Source organism: Lepeophtheirus salmonis, chromosome 9 (genome assembly GCF_016086655.4).
Source record: "Lepeophtheirus salmonis chromosome 9, UVic_Lsal_1.4, whole genome shotgun sequence".
Taxonomy (NCBI): domain Eukaryota; kingdom Metazoa; phylum Arthropoda; class Copepoda; order Siphonostomatoida; family Caligidae; genus Lepeophtheirus; species Lepeophtheirus salmonis.
Window position 1 is genome coordinate 30,457,850 of NC_052139.2, and position 10,159 is coordinate 30,468,008.

Consider the following 10,159-nt stretch of genomic DNA (forward strand, 5'->3'; position numbering starts at 1 on the left):
AATAGCTAACACGTATATTCATTTTGTATAAGATTTTTATATAAATAGATCATAATTATTTTCTAATTGCATTTTTTTATTGATGGGAAGGAAGTTCAATGTAGTTAAGATTTTCTTAAAAATAATTATTCCAAATCTTGGCAAAATATGTAATAAATGTATTTTTTAACTATTTTATACCTCTTGTTTTTAATTACAATGTTTAATTACGCAAATAATGGATAGCTGAAACAAAGAGTAAACAACTTTTGGTTTTTATTCCATGTCTCCATGAAGTCCTCCTCTAACACTGACTAACCTCTCCCCCTGGGACGTTGTTGTTTAGGGAGTCTTGGATATGAATATGTGCCACACCTCGTATCCAAATTTGGATGTGCTCCGAGCTGCCATCATGATAGGGGGTAAGCACTGGACACGGCCTTGTGTTAATTTGGAAGTGGGAGAGTGCAAATTATATAATGATAACCTCATTCGGTTACCCTGCATTATTTTGGAGGCGAAGGACCTTGGCACTAGGATTTTTCTTTGGGGGAGGGTTCTTTTTGACAGTTTTGACTTCTGCTTTTGTTTTATAAATTTTTTTTAATTTTAGTTCAATTGGAAGCTTTAATAATAAAAGACAAATAATCCAAAATTTATAAATTTTGACATCACGTACTTTTTATTCCTAGTAATATAAAATTCCTCAATGGGAGCCTCAGGGGCAGGCGCAACCGTTCTAGAAGTAAATTATTTTTCTATATTCTCTTTGAGAGGTTTTTAAGGTAAAAATGATTACTCAAAAATGTAGATATTGCTAAACATTTGGATTGTTATACTCGTCATTAATTATGTAATTCCTAACTAATTACTAAATCTATATGAACATATTTTTAAAAAAATATTTGGAATTGAATAAAAAATTGAACAAAAATCTTAAGAATCTAACTTAATTGGGGACTTTTCATTAAATAATTCTGTCTTATAGACTAGACTGTAGTCAATTCTTCTTTTATCTCTAAGGGGGGGGGGACAGAGTTATACTGATGATTATCATAGGATAAACATGTATCAAAAGATTTAATCAACTACCTAGAAATGGGTAAAATATGATCTCCCGTCTGTAAAAATAAAAGAAACGAAAAAATAACATGGTAATCCCAATAATTTAAAGCATCTTAATCGTCATATCTTATCATTAGACAAGCTGAAAGTAGATGGAAGATAAAAAAATACCATCCCATTCCGTATCAAGCAAGCACATAGACTCGACTGCTCTGTTGACAATCTCCAATTTTCTATGTCAAGTCCAACCAGGACTTTTTTTTTTTTTCTTCTTCTTTTTTTGAATTGGCAAAAGCTTTTCCAGAGCAGCTGTCATTATTAATTAAATCCGTAGTAGTCATCTTCCTTTCCTAAATAGATATTCAAAAATGATTGTATGTGGTCATAAAAGACATTGAGGATTTGTTGTAAAGTTCCAATTGTAAGTCCTTGTTGAATTCAACGTAGAATTGAGGGTCGACTTCAGAGTAATTCTTGCCTCAATCATTGTTTATTCCTTCTCCCCCCCCCCTTCCTCCCCTATCGCAGCTGACTGTAGCTACTCTCTTCTAAAACATTCTTCAAATTATCAGTATTATCCCTTTAATACTCAGTTTCTTTTTATATTAACATACTCATTATAGACACGATTTTCATTGCTGTCTATAACTCTGTGCCATCATGAGGGCACGCAAGAGTAATTGCTTTATACTTAGATGTTTCCCTCTCAGCAAGAATGAAAAGAATAATAATAATAGCTTCAGAAAATATAGTAAAAACCCTCAATAGGTTGTCAAGCACAAAAAGTATTGCCCTAGTATCGGGAATTCATTTTTTCCAACAATGAGGGTGTATCACGGGTGTATTGATAAAAAGTATAATTAGCCCTATTTCTTGTCAATAATTAATCTAAGACTCTATGTAAATAAAAGAATAAGGAGGTCCTAAAGTGCATAAAGTGGGTTTAAACGCCACAGATACCACGTGACGCGGTATTTGGAATTATTTCAACTCCTTGCATAGTCCAGTATATTCCTCTCATTTTGAAGTTGTTGTTATTTTTTTTTTTTGAAATATGATAATATGTTATAACAAAAAACTAGATATTCAGCTAAACAAGAATTTTCGTAGTTGCTGTTGAATTTGTGCATACATAGTCTATTTATTCATATAATTAAAGTCTGTAATTTTGTATTAGGGGAGTGTTGTATAAGTAATTAATTTGATCAATGACTTAAAACTTTTGGTTATTACTTAACACAGTAACTAACAATTAAAAAGGTTGCTGAAGAAATATTGGTTAAGTGTCGATTATTCAAATTTTACAGTATTGAAATGCCAGATTAAGATAAAATTTTACAATTATTGTACAGGTATCTTATATCCATACGGTATTTAAAATAATGTATGATGAATAAAAAGTTTTATTGGCCAAAACATACAAAAGAAAAATAGTAAAGAATGAACTATGAAAATAAATACTCCAATTTTATGGGTGTACTACAAAAAATGTCCCCCCGTTCAAGACAGAACTCTTTAATAAGGATGTTTCTTGTTCTTAAAAACTGGCTGTTATTATTCTATTATAAGTATTGAATGCTCAAAAGAGCATTTAAAGAGTAACACACACAAATTAGCTTATGAATGAGTCCAAAAGCAGGAACATGTCAAAAAGTCGACCTTGGAGGCTTGGCTTGAAGATTGTTTTTCTTTATTCTTCTTCGTCTTGACATTAATCCAGCATAAGATGGCATTTAAAGCAGATGTGATCTATTTTGATGTTTCATTTTTTTTTTTTTTTTTTTTTTTTTTTTTTTTGTTAAATAAATTAAATTATTTTTTCTTTAACATTCTTCCCTCTCATACGAAATATTATATTAATGATAATATTTTTATTGTTGTAGTTGGTCGGTCTGTCAGCAAATATGTATTTTAAGAACACCCACGAACTCGTGTATATCTAGTAATAAAAACAAACTGTAATTAAAAAAAACAAAGAAAACAAATAATGGTTGAAAATCATAAAAGGGAAAATGGATTTTCCTTTTTTTGTAATGTATAAGTGGTGTGTGGTTCAAGTACGTCATAAATGTAGAATAAAAGGTCTGTACTAATAACAAAACAAATTCCTACATAAATTGAAATACAAATTTGTCAAATGTCAAATTCCTTACCCCCTAAGAGACTTACAAATAATAATTATCCCTGTTTGGATATTCACAAACACTAACCACCGCAATTATTCTCACTTATTTTACGTGTAATAAAAATAAATTCGTAATTTTTGAGGGACTTTTTTATTGAGCTCATATATTTATTAAAATCTATTTCACTTAGATGAATGAAGAATCATCGAAAATTGGATATGTAAGACTTTATTTTTTGAAAGAGGAGAGGCTTGATTTTTGAAAATATATATATATATATACAAAAATTCCCTGCTTTCAAATTCAAATAATATATTTTTTTATAGTAAAATTTCAAAAATTAGTAACTATTGACAACAAATTAAATTTATGGAAAAATTTCCCAACACTAAATTTCAAATATAAGTTTTTTGGAAAAAAAAAATCAAAAAATCTATAGCTATTCAAAAAAAAAAATTTTAAATCATAACTATTCACAGAAAATTAATGTTTTTCGAAAAAAAAATCAAAAATCTTTGGCCATTCAAAAAAAATTTCAAAATTTATAACTATTCATAGAAAATGAATGTTTTTGGGCAAAAAAATCAAAAATTAAGAAGAATCTTCAACTACGTATAGAAAATTTATTTTTAGGAAAAAAGTTGAAAAAACTAAATTTCAAATATTAATTTTTTGAAAAAAAATTCGAAAACCTTTAATTATTCAAAAAAAAAAAAAATCAAAAACCTATAGTTATTCAAAAAAAAAATTCAAAAACTGTTCACAGAAAATTAATGTTTTTGTTAAACAAATTCAAAAATCTATTGCTATTAAAAAAAAATATTTGTAAATTCATAACTATTCATAGGAAATTAATGTCCTGCTTGACAGTGTCTGGACGATTTCTACTTTATTTTATCAACATTTTTGACAATTGGCCTTCCAGAGCGTGGTGCATTTTTGACATCAAAATTACCAGAACGAAATTCACACATTTAAAATATCACATAATTAGCTGTTACAGTATCAGGACCATAAACCCAATTCACATTTTCACCCCCCTCCCTGGCTTGCATCTTACCCTTGTTCCAAGAAAAACTGTAAAATATGATGTATTTTATCTTTGCTGGTGTCCACCTTTGACGCCCACTCAAACAATCCAAAATCTTTCCTACGAGTTTTTTTTTGTACGAAATCTTACCTTTCTAACACCATGTATCATAAAGCAGCGATTACTCATATACAAAGCGAGATACACATTATTAAAGCCATCTATTGGGAAATAGCTATACCTATTATTAAACACACCCTCAAAAATGATGCAACTACAAACAGACAAACAGAGGCCCACTTTGCTTTAATAATATAAATTGTAATGTTAATTTTCTGTTTGTAGATTTTTTGTTTTTCGAGAAAACTGTTTTGTTGTAACTTTCCCTTTCATTTTTCTAAGCTACCTACATTTTTAATATTTGATTTTGTCTTTAAAATGGTCCATTAAAATCTAAACATTTTGATTTTTAAAATTAAGCAAGATGTAATTTGTTAATTAATAATAGAATTTCTACAAAATCAATACTATAAATAGATGTGTGTCTGAGCTCATAACAGCAATGATGGCTTCCCGATGGTGGAGGAAGGCCTGGAACCTACTGCGGATGTATTCTTCTGTCATGGCGTCCCAATACTGGCTGACAGTGACATTTAGGGCTCGATGTTTGGATGATGGAGACTACAGGCCTTCCCCTCGATATGTACACAAATGATGAGGTCGAGAGTGTTAGCATCAGGCCAAAAGTGACAAAAAGAGTTTGAATGAACTCAAAAGACTCATTCAAAAGAGTCTTGCCACGTAGGAGATAGGTTTCTTTCTTTGTTGGTGTCAAAAATGGAAACCTTGTTCAATCCACTTTTGGGATAGTTATCTGGACAGTCTAGTATGAAAACTTGAGATTCTGGCATGAGCCCTCATGGAGTTGAGGGGATTGGCCTGGGGCTGGGTTTTTTTTAACTCCTCAGGATCCTGTTTGGCCTTTTTGACAGAGCCCTTCTGTCTCTCCAAAGTTTCATACTTGCTGACGGTGTAGATGATGGTTCTGGAGACGCCTAACTAGTCGTCGATCTCGTTTAAATGTCATTTTCTTGACTTGTACGTAAGCTCAAGTTTGTCTCAAAGAAATAAAGAGCCTTTTTGTAAATCTCTAGGTGGATAATATCGCTATTCACTTGAGTTGTTGTAAGAAACACCAATCAACGTGCCATTATATTATACACATTTTGTCACTAGATATATTTCTGTCTTAATGATTGTACCATATTAGAGGTCAAGGACAAATATCTTACTGTAGATGCACATATATATATAATTTCTATTTACATACACATAAATTGCGTTCAATTCTCATTCTAAATTATACCTAAGCCGTAATTATATTTGATATTTGTCAAAATAATACTTGGAGAGACTTCTCTTTTTTTATTTTCTGAAATAATAATCAAATTAACTGATTACAGAAAAATAGGGCGTGACATGCACAATAAAGTAACTTCATGGATACATAGAGTATATTTAGAGGTAAATGTGTGTACATCAAATTAATGACGTGTCAACATAAAAAAAGGCCGGGATATAAAAATAAATTGAGAAAAAGGGGTTTTCTTTTTCGATCTATTTACATGCTTCGTTTGAAAAGTCCGTGCAAAGTCTGAGAGATGACGCTACTTGCGCGCTTTGAGGTATGTTTAGTTAATAGCATCTCTTGAAGAGCACACACCAACTTTCAGCCAGATCGGTCAATTCATTCCTGTTTGGCATTATTTCCAATCGAGGAAGGGGAGGGATTGTGAAAAAATGGATGAAAAAGAATTTTCGTGTATTGATTAAAGATTACTTTCTGAAAGGCAAAACGCCCAATTTGGATGAGAGGCATGGAAGACATTCTTATCCAAGACTTCTCAAACTGCAACGTCGAGAGGTTTGAGGTCAATGCTGGAGTTAGGCCACATGGAGGCAGGCCAGAAGTAAGACATATCGTAGCTTCATAACTTTTGGTTCTTCTTGGCTTTATGGGGGCTATAATTTACCTACTTCTTGATGTTGGAGACAGCCCAGATAGAGATGCCAACGGTCTCGGTAATAACTTTGGGGCACGCGATGCCCTTTTTGTTGTTCCTCCGACATTTTTACACTTAGAGACAGGATAAAAAATATCACTTATTAATGTTTATTTCAGCTGTCGTTTGGTTGCGTACTGAAACATAATAATTAAAAATAAACGGAGTAAAATCATAATTAAATGCAAGTTACCAATTTATGGGCCACCATCCCCATTCTATATATTAAATTTTCTTCCCACGTAGTAAAGCAGTGAAAACTGAATCCTCCCTCCAATGAATCCAAGAAACTTGTTATTATAATTTTACCTTACTCATTAATTTTCATGAAAACGATGATTCTATGCTGCTTTTATATTGACATCTCGCATATGAAAGTAATTAAATAATGTACGTAAATTGTGCCAAAATTAAGAATAAAAAATTATGGAAAAGAATATATCATATTTGAGCTTTGGTATTAAAGAGTGTCCAACAGGGTCTAACAAGCTGACATTAAGAGGATTGGATGTTGCTCCTCTGTTGAGTGACTAAATACGTAAATATTTCACTTATATTAAATATATAAACAATGGAAATAAGTATTTAGATAGAAAGTTGGGCCTTCTTAAATTGAAAGGGTATGCTTTATCTCTGAGCTAATGTTTCCACATTCATTATTTTCATGGAAGGAAAAATACTATATATTATATTTCAAAAAGGAGAGAGTGAAGTCACTGGCGTGAAAGTAATGACGTAGAAAACATGGAGTAGTAACTTCAGGCCCGTGACTACGGGGAAGTCTCTACAGCTTCCTGTCAAATTTGAACTGTCAAATGTATTTTCAAAAAAATAAAAAATCTAAGAATAACAAAAGTATTCGGTAAATTTGCAAAACAATTATTTCTCAAATTTTTTCATGTCACTTTTTTTAAATTCTATTTCTTAAAACTCTGATAGATTTGTCAAAAAGCCTGGTTACATTTTTTAACTTTGCCAAAAATGTATTTGACTCTTTCTTTTCTCAAAATTGGAGATAGCGGATAGATGTAACTCAATTATACAAACCTTATATTAATATGGCAATTGCATTATGATGAATATATGATTGGAGTTTAAGGTGAGGGATCTCCAATAATTTTTTGAGATATTCAGACAATTAGCTCTTTGTAAGATCACGAAAGTAGATGAAAGGTCTCATTATATGGATGAGGGTGTGAGTGTGTACCTTATGAAGTATTACGGAGTGCAGGGACTCGGAGGCTATCTTTCGACTGAAGGATGATGCGAAAGGAATCACATCCCAAAAATTATAGCACTACGAATTTTTCTTCTCGTATCTACCATGAACCATTAACGTATACAAGGGTGATGAGAGAAGTTTCCGACCTAATAATGATACAAGACATTATATCTGATATTCCTATTTTTTCATTTTTCAACATAGTCTCCATTTCTCCCAGCGATGATCCCGTCACTGTAACCCGTCCAAATAGTACCTGGTGTTTTTCTTTGTAAAATAATTGTTAATTAAGTTGATTACTTCTTACATCTGTCAAAAATCTTTGTATTTCGAGCATAATTTGCAGATGAGGGAACAGAAAGAAGCCCCTTGGAGCTAGACCTGGTGAACTTTAGGGATGTTTTCATAGTTGCAGTTTTTGGACGTTCCGAACGTTCATCGTCTTTCAAACTTGTAGGGCCACGTTGAAATTCATCTGCCAAAACTTCACTGTCGTAAATGATGCTGCAAAGTTCCTTTATACATAATTCCACTCTTCTTTGATTATCATAGGCGTATTGCCTTTCATAACATTTATTTAATTACAGCTCAATATTTGATTTTGTCCATAAACACCCATATCAACTCACTCAGATGACTTTTTCATAACAACTGCCAGTCCAAAATGGCTGAAACTTCGGTGAAAAACTGTCAACAACAAATGCTAGATAGATACTATGACTAGCTATAATTTACGGGTGCTTCCATCTTCAGGTCATGGTAGGAAACTCTTCAGACCACCCTCGTAGTTACAGGATGAACGTAAGAGGTATAAGGGAGATGAACTTCTATATCATCAAATCAATTCACTCCTGAAACCGAAAATTACTATGAATATGTATAAAGACACCGTTTAAACTCCAAGGATTGTCTAATCCTACTCAAAACATATTTGAGCAATTGTGATCAATAACATCATAACTCAATTAACTAATAATGAATTATATGATATATTAATAAGTGTAATTAATTACTTAATCAAGTTCATCAATTTTAATCTAAGAAAAATGCGGATAGAGACAAATTTACACTTTGACTCTCGTACAAAATATGCCTCAAAGTAATTCAACTGAAATGGTTCATGATAGATAGAAAGAAAAGTCGTAGTGCCCTAAATAATGAAATGTGATCTCCTCTGCATCTTTTAGTCCACCGATGGACAACAAGTTCCCCTCTCCCCCCCAAATAATCTATAAAAGACGACCTCCGAACCTTTTTCACATATTGAGATCTTCCATTAACTTCTAATTGTCGGAATTTGATTTTTTGTGACAAATTAATAAAATAAGTTTTTTTTTTTTATAAAAATTTGATATGTCCATTTTTTTTCAAAAATAATATTTTCTAAGAAAAAGAATATTTTTCATTAAAATTTTTATTCTAGCAAAAAACTGTTCAAATATTCCAAAAACATATCTGTCAAATTTTATCTTTCCCCACTTTTCTAAAATTATATTTGTCAATTTGGCATTTTTTCTGACGGATTGGTCATAAAACCCAACACTCCCTCAATGATCAAACAAAGTGACGGTCCTGAATGACTTTTTTTATTCATTAACATACTTGTTAAATCACATGGGGCTCTCTTTAATAAATGCCTGACCTTAAACAACGGAAAAGAACAATGAAAAACCAAGCTTTTTGTAGATATTTTTGTTCGTTATTAGAATGGTTACTTGGTTTGGATCCACCCCCTTCATTATAACTTTTTTTTTCTCTATCTTATTTAAGCAGCAAAGGCAAGGGAGGGAGGGAAAAAAAGTATAAATCAGAAAATTGTGTTCATTAATTATCCCAGAGTACTTTGTGTGTGTTTCTTAAGAATGATAAAAAAATGTTTTTTTCTACTTCTTACTCCTTAATTGTTTTTATGTTTTATGTCTATTGTACTATTATTTCAGATTAGTTCTATGTTATATATGGAGTAAAAACATATCCAGTAATTAACTATCATTAATTGCTAGTTAGGTACCTATATATAAATGCTATATAAAACATCTTAAAATAACAATGATAATTGAAAAGTAATCAAAATGTAGTTTAATATGATAATAGATATGAATATATATGTACTACAAACTGACAAATTCTTAATGGACTACAGAGCTTTGCAATATCAATAGTCCAACCTTCTGGGACAACAGATAAATTTATCTGTCAGAGATGTTCATATAGCGCAAAGGATTGTTCATCTAAACGTTCACAAGACGAGAAAAATGAATTAAAGCGCTGCTTTGACTTTATTTCTAAAACAATTCTATCAAAACATTCACAAAAGTCAACATTATAACAGAAATTTGACACTCAATTAATAAACCGCTGTTATTTTGTACTACACATACAAGGTCCCAATTCCTTCTTGACTTTCCAATTGGATCAATCCCAGAATTCCCTCCTTATCCCAGCGCTCAGGGATCCTGTGGTGTTGTAGGACCTTCATTAGAAACCTATTCAACATTAGCCTTGACAAAATAGTCTAAAGGGTTCCATTTTGGCGAGTTATGAGGTCAAAATTTAGGTGAGATGTTTATCACATTTTGATAATCAAGAAAACCTAGTGTTCTTTTAATGGTGTGGCAGGGTGCCCCGTCTTGCAGGCCAGATCCAGAGTCGTTCATTCATGATACTGTAGGCC

At 31.6% G+C, this 10,159-nt stretch overlaps 1 long non-coding RNA gene across 1 annotated transcript; it reads right to left on the minus strand.

The window, feature by feature from the left end:
• Positions 1-6,229: 6,229 nt before the first annotated feature.
• LOC139906411 (uncharacterized) lies at positions 6,230-8,119 on the minus strand. Its single transcript, XR_011781905.1, has 3 exons — positions 7,471-8,119; positions 6,457-6,627; positions 6,230-6,400 (listed from the first exon to the last, which is right to left on the minus strand). It is a non-coding gene; the product is annotated as an uncharacterized lncRNA (long non-coding RNA).
• Positions 8,120-10,159: the final 2,040 nt, after the last annotated feature.